This window comes from Falco cherrug, chromosome 14 (genome assembly GCF_023634085.1).
Source record: "Falco cherrug isolate bFalChe1 chromosome 14, bFalChe1.pri, whole genome shotgun sequence".
NCBI lineage: Eukaryota > Metazoa > Chordata > Aves > Falconiformes > Falconidae > Falco > Falco cherrug.
In genome coordinates, this window is record NC_073710.1 from 22,979,440 (window position 1) to 22,994,277 (window position 14,838).

The following is a 14,838-nucleotide window of genomic DNA, read 5'->3' on the forward strand; positions in this document are numbered from 1 at the left end:
GAAGGATCTGAGCTACCAAATAATTGATTAATCACTTCAGCGGTGACAACACCCCTCTCCAAAATAAAGAGAGAAGAAAAACAAACACAAAAAGAGGCAACTGTTTGCTAATCAGCGTGTAAATTACCGCTGGTTCCATCCTTCTTTGTACCTTTAAAAAGGAAAGGAAAAGAAAAAGATAAAGAGTAGAGAAATATGATCCCCATCTTAATGTATATGTTGTCTTCATTTCTTTTGTATTACTCTGATATCCTTTACTAGTATTAACCCAGAAGTGTGATGTTTGTCGAAGCTGTGGCTGGGTCTGCCAGTTCGTTCCCCAAAGAGCTCCTATTTCCATTCCACTGGAGCTTATATTCCTTTAAATGTCTAGCGCAGCATCATTTCCCCCTTTCTAATACATCACTCTGCTGGAATTAGAAGAATCCAAGGTTATATCCAACTTCAAAGGTTTCCAAGTCATCATGATTTTAGTAAAAGTAGAAGACAGATCATGGAACAAGTCCCTGGCTTTTGAAGATAGGCATCATAGGGACCTTCCTCTCTCTGTCTCTTTCTCGCTCTCCCTCTCTCTCCCCCCAACTTTGTACCTCTCCAGAATGTCCCGCGCTAGCGCGGTTTAATGATATGCAAATGAAATATGCATAAAACCATTCTACTGTATGATGATTAAACACTGGAGACATTAACCACCGACGCTTCACTGTTTGACTATAATAATCTTTCCCGAGCATCCACTTTGATTGCGGAGTTATGGAAACCCGTAGCAGTTGGCAGAGAGAGTAAGAGAGAGAGAAAGAAGGAGAGATGCAGGGATGCATCACCCATCTCTGCATTTATCCCACTCCAGGAGACGTTTCCCCCCCTTTGTACTGCGTTCCTACTGCTGTCTTTTGTAATCCATCCATGCGGTCGCACCAGGGCGATTAACGGGAAAAAAAACCTCTTTTCTCTTAATGTTTCAAAGCTCATTAGCCAAACGATTATTCCTCATTAACAGCGAAAGCTCATTCATTAAAAGAAAAAATATGCCCAAAAGATGCCAGCGCTGTTAATCCTGAGCCTTGTAGCTGGGCTGTAAATCCCATGCTAGTATTTTCCATGCAGAAGGGAAGTGCGCCAATCCACAAAAAAAAAAAAAAAAACACAAGCAAAAAGAAAACATTTTGTGTGTTTTGTAAAATCCGCAAGAGAGGCAATTAATATTCCCGTTGTATGACTTTATTTTTTGTCTCTCCCTTTTGTTTCCAGTGCCCTTCCCTGGCTCGGCGCCTGGTGCCAACAGAACACCTTGCAGGATCCTCAGCAGCGCAGACAACGTAAGTAGCCAGCTGTCCCTTGACGCCCTCTTCCAAAAGCCCCAAGCCCTCCGGACCCTGCAGGGCGCCTGTGCGGCTCTTTCCCTCGCTCACCCCTCCGGAGTGCCACCTGGGTTTCACAAGTAGCACCTTCCAAATCTCTCTGTCTTCAAGTTTGTGCATGTCTGTGTGGCATCCCTCCTCCTCCTTCACTCCCATAGTGGATCTTGTAAAGGGCTTCAGATCGGCCCCATTCATCTCCCTGGTGATAGCAGTGAATGTAGATAAATCTCTGACTGCCTGCTTGCTGCTGGAGTATGATTTTTATTTTGTCTTCGGTGTATACCTAGGTCAAAAAGTGGGATGTATACTGACGTTGGGTGAGTGTGTGTCTGTGTCTGTGTCTTTCTCACTCCGTCTTTCTCTCTCACCCAAGCACACAAACATACATCTCCCTGCATGTGCATCTATGTGCAATACATGCGTGCACACAAATATATACCCCCACACAGACGTATGTGTTTACACACAGAAGTATACACACATCTCCATCATACACACCCCCACACTCACACATCTAATCTGCATTTATCTGAGGCATTGTGTGCATATGTGTATGTGTGTCCATACACACACTGTTCTGTGTGCGTATGTGCATACACAGGCATCTCTCGCTACACCGATAAACATTCCCTCTCCTCCCAGCAGAGGCTGTATGCAGCTGCGATCCTGCCCTATAAGAGCGGTATTCCTTCCTTCCTTCCTTCGGTGTGCTATTTGGAGACCTTCGTGCTCCCTTCTTGGAGTCTCCCGAGCTGCAGAATTGGCACCTTTCCCTGAGGTTGTCCGAATGGCAAATGGCATCGTCTGTAGCTCGCATTCTTGCAGCTTCTTGTGGCATTTCTCTCTCGATGTCGGCTGCTCCCTTTTGTTTGTTGTTGACTGGACTGGGTGTGGATGGGGTTTTTTTGAAGTTAATTGTAAACGAACCTGAATGGCAAACACGCCAACAGCTTGCGAAAAAAAAAAGGGGGAAAAAAAAAAAGCAAGCCCCACACAAACGCCTTCTGCTGCGACAGATGCCCATGTTGCCCCTGGCATGGAGAACGGGCACAAGGGGTTTGTTGTTGAGGTTTTTTCTGTTGCTGTTTTTATTGTTCGCATTTCCCTTTTCCCTTTATTTTTAAAGACTCCAAGATGCCGGCCTCGGCTTGGAACGGAGCGGTGTCATGGCGGAGACGACGGCCTTTGTCTCACAGGGTGTGAAAGCATCCGTTGTGCTGGCTCCACTGCGGCAGAATGACGTTTAAAGGGGGGAAAAAGTGCTGAAAGTCCAAGTTGTGCAGCGCTGGCGGGGGAGCCCCCGGCCCCACAGCGGCATGCGTCCAAGGAAGGGCTTGCAGCAGAGGAGCCTGGTCTGTAATCCTGGCACTCGCGCCTCCGGTCGCTGCCTGCCGTTTGCTCCTGGGGGTCTGGATAATCTCCCTTGGCTTTACTGCACTGTCTGGCCCGCGCACAGGGCCCCCGTAACATATACCCGCTGCCGCGATCGCAGGGAGCTGTGGCGTTGCCACTGAATGGATGGCACTGTGCCAACTCCGCTGCCATCCGCCCTTGCAGCTCTTTCCTCCCTCCTCCCTCCCGCTTTCCCCTCCTCCTCCTCCTCCCGTCGACTTGATGTTAATTAACACACGGGTTAATTGATTTTAAAAGCTGAAGAATTACAGTTAACTTTTCCCACAGGGTATGGACGCCAGCCGCTTGGCACGGTTCTGCCGCTCGTGCTGGTGCAGGGGGGCAGGGAAGAGCCCGCAGCAAAACCAGCAACTGCGGAGGATGGACGGACGGTCATCCGCCTGTTGGAGTGCGGCTAAGGGCGGCTGACACGCTCCCACCTCGTCCTGCCGACATGTCACCGCTATATTTTGCTATAAACAATCAAAGGAACCCCTCCCCTCGCCTCTCCCACCCATCCGCCTTTCAGAAAGGCAAGCTCTGTCGAAGTTTAAGCAGGGAAGCCGTCCCCCCCAAAGGCTTATCATAGCACAGAAATGACCAGCCTCTGCAGGGTCTTGCACTGCAGGGCTCCCCAGCCTGGGCACCCTGCAACTGCTGAGGTGGGGCATCGGAAGACCGCTGTCTGTTAGAGGCTTGCCCTGTCTTCCAGGGCTCTTTTTCATTTCCTTAATTGGCTCAGATACGTCGCTTGGGGTGAAGCATCTCAACCAGGGGAAAGTTAGTTCATTGTAATTACGAGAGAAATAAACCATGTGAGGGCTTTATTTTTTTGCTTTTGCTCTCCCTCGTCCCAGTCTCTGCCGCAAGCAAGGGTGAGTGACGGTGTGGCTGGGAGGAGACGCAGCAGTGCTGGGAACTTGCTGCTTTCACCTTCTTGTGCTTTCATTTTATTTCATTTTGTTTTTTAAAAGCATGAAGCAAGTGAAGCGACGAGAGGAATCCATTATGCAAATCGGGTCACATTTGCATAATGTCTCATGACTGGACTATGCAAATTAGTTGTATAATTTATGAGTGCCAGTGTCTGTCTAAAAGTGTTTCCCAGAATTTATAAAAAGTGAGACGTGGGGAGGGCAGCTGGGCTGGCTGCCCTGCCAGGAGGGCTCTGCGCTTTCTTTTCAAAGTCTTCCCTGAGATCAGCAGCTCAAATGCTCATTAATGAGAAGCAAGCCCCCCTTTCCACTCTGTCCCCCTCGTTCCATTTTCTGTTTCTCCCTCTGCCAAGCCCCACCTGCTCCCTTCCAACTTCTCCAGGAGGCATTTGGCTGGGGCAGGGGAGCGGGGGCTGTGATGGCTGGGCAGTCCCACGCAGGCGGCTCAGCCTGGGTCTCACTCCAGATGCTTCTGTGACTCCTGCCAGCAGGAGAGACCCTGCAGTTAAGGCAGGTGAGCTCCGTGGGCACAGTGTGCATCAGGGAGCTGTGCTGAGATGCTTGCCTCCGACAGGCATGGTGGGATTACTGCTCATTTCCAATGCGCCACATCTAACTTGTGCTCTGAGCCAGAGACCCGTCCCTGACCTTCCGGAGAGCTGCAAGGTCAGCGCAGGGGTGGCAGTGCCAGTGGAGGGAGACCTTTAGTTTCCTGCCCAGAGCCGGCAGTGTTCAGCTTCAGCACTGAAAAGGTGTCTGGAATATCTGGAATTGCAGGACAGGTATCAAGACTCTTTTTCTTTTTTTCTTTTTTTTTTTTTTTTTGTTTTTTCCCCCCTCTTCTCTGCGTGTTTGGAGATCTTGGGAGCATCGGGAGAATGCAGGTAGGCTATTTCACATGGGGATGCCGGTGATCTGAGCTGTCTGTACAGGGAGAGGGTAAATAATAACAGGCATGGGCACGTGGAAAGCTGTGGCGTGGCTCTGATGCATGCCACAGCCTGCCCACTCCTGGCAGTGTCTAGCAAGGAGCAGCAGGGTGGGTGAGCCCAGGGGCCAGGGCAGCACAGCGTCAGTCGTCCTCAGCTCTGGGAGGTTCCTGAAAGGGCTTTTGGGCAAAAAAGTAATTTGCTTTTCTTGAGAATCTGCATTTCAGTTGTAAAAACTGTATGTGTTTATCCCTCAGGTTTCAAAAGTTTTGGGGTGTTAGTTACCACCTAAACTGACAAATCTCTCACTTTCAATCAGTTTCAAAATAACGTGAGTCTTTGTATGGTTTATTTAGTAGATGCAGGTCTTGCCTCTTGGCAGTGTGTGTCATGCTGAACATCTCCAGTACAAAGTAGTGAATTCATAAACTGCTTTTACGTCCTACATTACGTGTAGGATTCGTGGTGGGAATATAAAAGGACCTTCTGTGTTAGGTATAAGGAAGGCAAAACTGGCATGTCTTCTGTCTTGACAAGCAGGTAGCAAGTCAGACTTGACAAGAGGCAGCAGCACATCCAGGCTCCAAAGCATCTTTTGCTTATGACTGCTCAACAGTGGTGCCTCCCAGCTGCACCGAGGGGTGACTGTCCCCGTGCTGGTCCTCACCACTACCGTTAGCACAGAAGCAGCTGAGTCTGACCTGGAGCCTGTGCAGGACTGGGGCCACTGGGAGTAACTGGTGTGCAGCAAAGGCAGGGCATTTTTTGAGGAGGGGTGGGCGGTGGAGCTGTGGCAGCAGAGAGGACCAAGGGCTACGGAAGGGAGCAGTATGGTAGCCCCAAGGAGCAGCCCACAGCCTGGGGACCGGTGGCCCTGCAATATCAGGAGTCAGGGCAGTTTTTAACGTTGAGGCAAACCACCCTGCTCTGCTCATCACAAAAGCTCCTGCAAGATGGAAAGGCGAGGAGAATGTCTGTTTTCTTGTTAGGGTGTTTGGTGTGGTGCATCAGCAGACCCTGCACCAGGACTGGAGATGGTTCTCTGGATGGTACCTGTGATGGGCACTCTTTCAGGGCTGGCCCGTGCTGGGGCCTGGGGCTATGGGGTGGGAGAAGGGCCTCTGGCTATGGAGCAGCTCGCAGGTGTCGGAGGGGATTCAGTCTCTATAGATGTGCCGCTTTTTAATAGTTTTTATAAAACCACCAAAACTTGTGAACATTCTCTTGTGGTTTTGGTGCTGCACTGAGGACTGGTGAATGTCCTGAGCTTTTTATTTAGGGATGAGAAAGCTTCTTTGGGGTGGGAGAATGAAAGCTCATCTAGCACATGCACTGAAACTTCCATATGTACCAGAGGAGATTTTTCTGGTCTTTGCAGGTCAAGTAACAAGACACAGTAGCATGGAGAATCCCTCACACAGCATTACTCATTTATTGTCTGTTTTCTGTTGTCTGTCTCATTTCCATGGAAGTGGTTGTTTTTGCCAGTGGAACAGAGTCCACCTGACAGACCCTCATTGCTTTCTTCCAGTGTCCTCCTGTGCCTGGCCTCTGTGGTTCCTCACCTGTGGCACTGGAAGAATTCCCTGCAGCTCCATCCTTGAGACTTCCTGGGGCCTTTGTCTGCAGTTCTTGTTTTCTGTACCTCGATGGAGGTAAGCCACCTGAAACACTATATAGCAAACTTGTGAGCTGAGGCTTCTCAGCATGTGGGGGCCTCCCCAACAGAGCATAGTTTAGCCATGTGCCTACTAACATTACTGTTGTTATAATTTCCACCACGAAGAGTTCCCACATCCAGCATAGAGTCCTTGTTTTAAAGAATCATATCACCTCTGCCACCTTCCATTCCTCAAGTACCGATGCTGGTTTAAGCAATGGGATACAGTAACAGGTAACCTCCAGGAGCTGCAGTTCCCTCCTCACCTCTCCTGGGTAAGGCATGCAACATCAGGTAGTGTTAGCCCGGCTTGTATGAATGCTCCTGATTTTCCGCTCCTAACAGTGTTAAGCCCCATGACAGTGTGAGCTGTTGGTGCCAGTGCAGTAACCCGCATTCCGACGTGCCAGCTTTGTCCCACACTTTCTGTTTTGCAAAAGAAGGGCAGGGTGTAGGCAGAGGTCTGAACACGGCTTTCTGAACAGGTCTGTGAAGGTACCAGTCCTGCCAACAACAGGCATCGGCCATCGGCATCATGTTACCAGCCTTGGCACACCTGATGTATGTGCCTGACATTAAGAACAGCTTGTCTGCATGGGGCTTATTGCCTGATGGTTGTAGATAACAACAGTTGTAAGCAAAGTGTGTAAAATCTTTAAATCTTTAACAAATCTCTCATTAATCCCGGCTAAGTAGATTAAAGCTGACTGCAGGCTTTAAAAGGAAGCAAGCTGATCACTTGTACAACAGAGAAAATACATACAATAAAAACCAGTCAGACAGATAGGTTGTAACGTGCAGTTCCTTTGTTCCTGGTCTTGATAAAACTAGGCTGGCAGCCAGACCACTGGACCTGGGTTCCGTGGAGCCAAAGGTTCAATGAGATGAGACTGTACAGCATGATTTTGTATAGCTTGATTCAGAACTGTCAAAGATGCTACAGGCAGGTATTGTGTGCTCTGCAGGCTCAGAAAACAAATGGTATCTTTAGAAAAACAACACAGGATGCTGAAATCTCAGATGAAAATAAGGATCCTTCTCAAAGTTCAGCCTGATGTTAAGGTCCCGAACACCAGAAGGGCCTGTTCAAGGCCTCTGGTACCCTACAATGGTGACTGGAACTGATCTCTGTAGACATCACTCTGGCAATGAAATGGTTAAATATCTTAACAGAGTGAAATTCAGCCACATACTCACATTTTGCTTCAATAACTGAAGGAGTGGATTTTGTAGGATCATACTCTCAGCTGGAGTGATTTGGGGTTTCTCTTCCTTAGAACCATGGTTTGTTTTTCTTAATGTATATTCCAAGGTGTAAAGTACCTAAACACTGCAACTCTGCTAGTTGGAGATGCTGCAGGTACAGGTGAAAGCTCTTCAGCGAAGGCCAGACATACCATTATAACCGATTCCTGCTGTAATTAAGTGTCTTGCTCTCTGCTGGTGCTCTCCCCTTTGCTCGTTAATCTGCCCATCCTATTTGTCTGCTCATACAGCTGTTGGTGGCTCCTGCTCACGCAGGGCTATACCGTCTGTCACTCGTGCTTTCTCTGTCCCCGTTCCTTATTTCGGTGGCACCCACCTTCTTTGCCAGTTCAGTGATTCTGTTTACTCTGTCCTTCCCTTTTGTCACAGCGCTGTCTGCAGACCAACAAGGACTAGGACTTTCTGCTCTAGCATCTATATATGTGTGTTTCAAAGGCGGCGGCAGCAGATGACTGGTGCTAAAAATTACAGCAGCACCTCCTGCTTCTGCGGTCATATGTCCATGTGGAAACACTGATGTTAGTTCCTGAAGATTCAAGGTGACAATCAGCCAATGGCCAGTTTTCTGAGTTTGGTGGTCAGCAAGGGAAAACAAGAGATGCAGAACAAACCTTCAGAAAGGACAAACGGTGCTTGACCAGCAAAGCCTGAGTGAGCCTCGGTCCACAAGAAGGGAGCTCTTGGCAGTTTCCCCACATTGGCAGGTAGGGTTTTGCTCTTTCCAGAACAACTGAAATTTGAGGGTGCTTTGTGAGCAAGGCAGGTGGTCACATCCCTCTTCCCTACCTCACCCTGTGAGGTAGGCAGAACAACAGGCTCGGTACAGGTGGTTCAGCCTGGGCCTTCACTGTGCGGTTAGATCTTTAGTGCCAGAAGGAAGAAGCTGGCTGAAGGTTTCAAAGCTGCCATAGCAATTGTCTCCTAAAACAGTGATGCTTCTGTTTTAACAAAAGATACACTTTGTCTAATCATGTGAGCAGATGGCTGAAAAACAAGGACAGGAGGGTGCCCTGCATCTCCCCCAACTCTACTAAAATGATGAGAAATTCCTGCTGTTGCTCTCAGGTGATCATAGGATATTGTACTTAAATGCTGAAGCAGCTCACCTTGCTCCCCAAATAGTCAGCTTCCTCATCCTGCATTCTGCCCAAGGGCACAATAACTAGGTTAATGCTTGCTTTAGGGTTAGCCTGAGGGTGAGAGTTCCCCGTAGGAATAGCACTGTTGTGTTTGCTCTGTGTGTGTGTGAGTTCATGTGTGGGGAATCCTTCAAGGTGAATGAATATCCACTGCTCCCATTTTGTTGTCATGTGCCCCTCCCTCCTCATTTCTGCCCCTGCAGTGGAAACCTGCATAGCCTTGTGGTTGATGACCGAGTGGTCCCTTTGCATAACAGGCCTGCTTTTTGTGTTGATTCTGTGTTCATTGATGCCTTGAATCATTCTTTACAGTTTTGACTCCTTTGTTTGGGAGCAAGTGCAAAGAGCAAGGCACAAGGACAGAGAAATAGAAGAAATGCAAAAGGTGGAGACTAATTCTCAGGGTATGATTTACATGCTGCAAACGGTGATATATTCCAGCATGGAGAAATGGCTGTTGCTGTGTGTGTCTCCTGTTTTGAAGACAAAGCCTATGTCCTGGGTTCCCTCATGGTTCTCCACACTCAGAATCTGCAGCACAAGTCACAGGCAGCCAAACATCTTATTGAAGAGGATCAAGACAGCCCAAGGCATCTCTTTCGGGCTTTGAAGCCAGGTAGCTCAGGTCAAAGCAGGCAGCACTAATGTAGCTCCCAGAAAACTGATTTCAGCTCCTTTGTGTCATCCTCCACCTCCCGGCTGAGGAGTCCCTCTGCGGTGCTCTCTAGGGCTGAGGAATTGCCCTTGTGCCCTGTGTGCGCTGCAGCAAGTGCAGCTGCTGGGAAGGGTGACAGGAGAGGCAAAGTCAGCTGCACATCTTGAGGCTGGTTGGCTTGGTTGCTTCTTGCCTCGTGTCTTGGAGAGGAGGGCTGCCAGCTGCATGGGGCAGAAGCCCCATTGACCAGACACTTACTGAGATCCAGAAACAAGATCTCTTCTTCATGCTGTGTTGTTTGCTCTCTGCTAGCACCCTGCCTTCCTATTTAGACAGGGATTTACCTGGCGTTAGCAAGTACGCAACTCTTCCATGGTACCTGGTGTTTCATAACCTCCCTCCTGAATGAGTGAGGTGGGCCTGACTGGTACTGCTCTGAGCCCGTGACCTCTGTGTGCTCCACAGAGCCCTCTTACATCAGGACAAACTAACGTAGGGAGGAGCAGGTTGTTACATCTTTTTCCTCCAGCTGTTTCTCATGAATCTGAAGGATGCTTATTTTAAATTTCTGAGGACTGTGGCCCTCATGCTGGTGCCTCAGGAGGATGTATGGATATCTGCCTGGGCCAGGACTTGCAGCCTGGATTCAGCTGTCTGCCAGACCAGACATGGCGAGGCAGACAGGACTGATTTTCCTTGGGCTGGTGATGTACTTCAGTATTTCAAGCAAGTTTGGTCAAGAGGGAGTGGTGTGTGACCAGGAGCAGGCTTATTTCTGAGGATCAGAGACTTCCTGCTGCAGATAATGAATGTAACCAGAAACTGAAGTCTATGTTTTGTCACGTGAGTCTTGTGCATAACTTAGACACAGAGCTGATGCCTTGTTGCAGAAACTAGCCCTTACATACTTTCTGTCTAGCTGCTCAAGCCCTGAATCAGCCACCAAGGCCACATCTCACCTTTCCATTGTACTTTTCCAGTAGTGCTTCGGTTTCTTTTTTGCTTCAGCCTCACTTTAGCAGGGTAAATGATGGAGCAATAAGAACTGAGGTTTCAGATAGTTTTCAAAGAGCAACTTATTTCTCGGTCAAATATTCATTTTGGGTAAGCAAATTGCAGCCAGAAAAAGGCAAAGGAAGAGGTACATTCTGTCTGCTTTTGGGTGCCAAGTCTCTGCTCCCAGCCACCTTGAGCTCCAGCAGTCAGGTATAGAGCAGTGTAGCTGTTTCTGTGCTCCACTGCTTGATCTGTGTATTGAAAGCCCAGTCCCAGAAGAAAGCTGAGCGCTGACGCAGGGTGTACACTGCTAGCTCCTCAGCAATGGTGTGTCTGGAGTGGCTGTGTTGGAGCTGGAAATGAGATTCCCTAATAGGAGTCTAGCTGGAGGTAGTCCTAGAGGGAAGAAGAAGGTCATGGTGGGGAAGCAGGAGCTCTTGCAGAGGCAGGGAGCTTTGGACCAGGGAGAGGAAGCAGAGTGCCATGCTGTTACACGTGGGAATGGAGCACTCTTGTTCAAAGTGATTTGAGTAATTCATACTGCAGCAGGAGCCAACAGAAGCTCTTAAGTCCCACAGGACTGGATTGTTTCTTTTCTGAAGGATGCTAGCCTGCATAGACTGTCACGTTGGATTGATTCATTCTATATTGGCTATTTGCACCCTCAAGTCAGGTCCTTTCAATGTGAAGTTGTGGAAGCCATCGGTGAATACACTGATGGATGTTTGAAATGCAGTAAGTGCCCAGGAAAGGTGCTAACAGAATTCAGACCTCCCTCCCTGCAGAGCAGTAGTCTGCCCCTTCAGGAAGGATTCAAATAAATCCTGTGGGTTTTTCAGTGATTTAGCCTTAGATTTTCTGTTTACATTTGTATAACTAAGAATTTTCTATTTGCTCTGTGGTTTGTTCTTCTCTGGAGCTTCTTTGAAGCATCATCCATATTAAAATTTGAATTCTCTTTAAAAATTAATTAACTGGTGTGAAAACCTGTCTAAATATTCCTATCTTCATTTAAAAGAGGCATGCATTGATCAGTTACCAAATTAAGCTACTCTGAACTCAAATTAAGTTTGCACTAGATTTTGCAACAGTTGTGTTAAATATTTTTAAACTGATACTGTTTTTACTTTAGACAAAGCTTTGATTTCAGTTCTGTCGTGCTTATATGCTTTTTCTTGCATTCTTTTTTCATTTCTCATTCATTCTTCCTTGCCTCTCAGCCCTCTGGTCTCACCCTCCAGTACTGTGATGTTTTGGTTTTAAAGGGGTTTTTTGTCTTCATAGCTTCTCCCTTTTTCTGCAGTATCACTGGCAACTTGAACCTGTTCTTCTGGTCTCCACTTTCCTGGCCATCAGTAGCATGTCCCTGCAGGTCCTCTCCCCTCTCCTCTTTCCTTGAAATCTTTGGAGTCTGTGTTTCTCCCCTGCGGAGAGCACAGGTATTAAAGAAAGGACAGGCTTACCTGTGTTTCTCAGCAGTGCAGGGTGAGGGAGGTGTTAAGAGGGAGTGAGGGAAAAGTGCAAGAGGTAATGCTGGGCATCTCTTCCAGCAGCACTGTCACTGACAGACAGTGCATCGCTGCCACTGAGGCACAGGAGGGGGCGGCTGGGCACCCGCCATGAGCTCCTGCAGGCGTGGGTGTTGGGCTGGCCAGGGCAGGGAGCACAGCAAGAGTGGGGATGCAGCAGAGGTGACTTGGGGGTGCCTCGCACGCACGTCAGGTTGCCCTGTTTTCTCTTACTATCAGATTAACTCCAAAAGAGGAAAACCAACCAAAATCTGTCGGTGAGTTTGAATTGCAAATCTGGATGTTCAAAAGCCTTGAAATGAGAAATTTAAGGTGCTTACTCCACCCACGTTGGACATGAGTAGCATTTCCTATTTCTGCTCAGAGTCCTAAATACATATCTGAGTTAAAACAGATGTCCAAGCAGCTATGGCCGGCAAAAACAGGGTTAGGGAGGAAAACAGGGAGGGTTTTGGTATGTTCATTAGTGCAGAGCTTGACTGTGGCAAGGCAAGGTTTAAAGTGTGCCTAGGACTATGTATTCCAAGTTAATTTACTATTCAGTTTTTAATGTGTGAAGTTCCTGTGTTTAATTTCCATATAAATATTAATTTGTATTGTCACATAAAGGTCGTACTGACATTTTCCATTGAAAGAATCCCTTTTTAGTTGCTCACCACTTCTTTACCCATTTTAGACCTGAAATTTTCTACATTCATTTTTGTGCTGGCGTGATTTTTATTTAGTATTTCTGGAAGGAAACAGTTTTGCCAAAATTATTTTAACCAAAGAAAATACATGACTCATTCAAGATTTGGAGGGGGAACCTTAACACCTTTCCTTGAAAAAACTTACAGCCTCTGTGTGTCAACGTAAAGATTTCAGTATCCTTGTCAGAAACATTTTAGCAATGTGTTGCGCTGTGCCTTCAGAAATAGCCTTTGCTGTGACATGCCTCACCGCCAGCCCTGTTGGGACTGCCTGGGATTCTCTTCCACCCCAGTTCCCCACGCGCCGTGTCCCTGCCAGAGCACACTCGTCCCACACACCAGCTGCCTTCCCGAATTGCAAAGCTTGGCATGATGGTACCGCTTCAGCTTTTTTGTGCCTGCGTCTGACACCGCTGCTCTCTGATGACACACTGTGTGCGTAGTTACTGTTCCGTGAATGGGTCAACATGTGGCAAAGACAATTGCTGTTTGTGGGATCACTCATCCGGCTCCTGTGGAAACTCCGAAGTGCTGAATGAATGACAGGCAGCGGCTAGGGATTTGTCTCGGTGGGGAGCTGATTTTACTGACAGGTATGGCCGTGGGTTTGTTATGTTCCTGGAGAAGGTGGACAAGCCAGGACCCTCGTAGACAGCTCTAACTGTCTTTATCTTCAAAGTTTTCAGCTTGGAACATGAAGGTGTTTTTGTAAAATTGCTGAGCACTCACAGTTTTGCCAGAAACATACAAAATGCTATAAAGTTGTTAAGTGCTTCACAAATCAGAACTAGACACCTCGAATCAAATGCGTAAAATTAGAAGACACATCTAACACTTGAATCTCTCTCTGCCTCTATTCGGCTTTTGTAAAGTGTGGATAATAAAACCTTTTCCTCACAGGGGTGCTGAGATTAGGTAATGCTCCTGGAGAATTTAGATAATGATGAATTTCACAGAAATTCCCACAAGGAGATTAATAGCAATGTTCTGCATGAGGTTTGAAAAGTGTGCACTAGATGCAAGTTGGAGCCACACACTAAGTTGTGAGGGAGAAAAAGAAATACCTTTTCTGTGCACATTATCCACCTTGTGAGTACCATATAGGATGATGTACTGCAGTCTGTATCATATGCTTATACAGAAGGGCCCAAATTATGCTGGCAACCTTAATTCTGTCAGGTCCAGTGTTCTAGTAGTGCCTTGTAACCGTAGCATTTTTCCAAAACAGTTCTACTGTAGGCACTATTTTAAAATGAAGAAATCACATCTGTTCTCACGCATGTTTTGGTACCTAGTCCAGCTAATGAAAACTGCATTCTTTGAAAGCCTTCCTCAATAGTAAATGTTAACAGAGACACCAGAGCATTCTCCTGGCTATTAATCTGCAGATAATAGAAGATCCATTTCTTAAGTACACACAGAAAAGGAGAAGAAGAAATACTGGCTATGACACAAAATGAATTGTCTTCCTCCATGCCCTTGTAACCTAGGGCATGTAGTGCAGGCTGCCAGCCATTGCGTTACAGATTTAAAAGTGCTGGAATCTCTCAGTTCTTTAGCAGGTTGCCTGATGGATTGGTGAGTAATGTACTTGAAGAGTGCATTACTAAGCCCCAGACTAATGGCTAGCTCTTGCCCATGGCTTTTGCTATAGATCACTCATCGTGCTATTCATAAGCTCTCTGCCAGTCTGTGTCTGGCACTTGCACTGCTGCTGCTAACAGCATTTGCCTGATGAATTCTGCATGAACATCCCCCACGTTTTCAGGAGGTGAGTGGTAAATGAGAAGAAAAGAGTGAGTCACAATTCTCCAGCAGTTCTCTTGCTCTTTTGGAGGACATGGTAAAGGGTAAGGTGATGGGCATGATACTCACTCACCCAGCGTACTAGCTTGTAGAAAAGTCTGGGGTTTCTACACAGGACAAGGCACCTTCCGATCACTTTCTGAGGAATTTATTTTATGCCTGGGAGCTTTGTTTTCCTAGGGAGACTGATGTTACAGGCCATGGTAAGATAGAAAGGGGAAGGAGAAGTGACTGGGTTGCCAAGTATGGCTCTGACATGTGCTCTGGTGTGCTAGAAAGAGATGCCTAGATGCAGTTATCAGGATTCGGCCGTGTGTGAGCTAAACGAGGTAGAACCAAGCTTCACAGCAAAGACCATCTCTAGGGTTGACTTCTGGGCTGGCTTTGGTAGACAAGGCAGACGTGTGCAGAGATGAAGGACCTGCATTGCTTCCAGTCCCCACCTGGCTTTGGAGGCTTTCCTCTTTCTTTACACTCCATG

The 14,838-nt window shown here is 47.5% G+C and overlaps 1 long non-coding RNA gene across 1 annotated transcript in view; it reads left to right on the forward strand.

Moving 5' to 3' along the window:
* The window catches only part of LOC114015255 (uncharacterized), a 124,346-nt gene that overhangs the window by 75,233 nt on the left and 34,275 nt on the right, over positions 1 to 14,838 (forward strand). Inside the window, exon 5 of the long non-coding RNA XR_003559093.2 lies at positions 1,252 to 6,272. This is a non-coding gene — a long non-coding RNA (uncharacterized LOC114015255). The remainder of the gene's footprint in view (positions 1 to 1,251; positions 6,273 to 14,838) is intronic.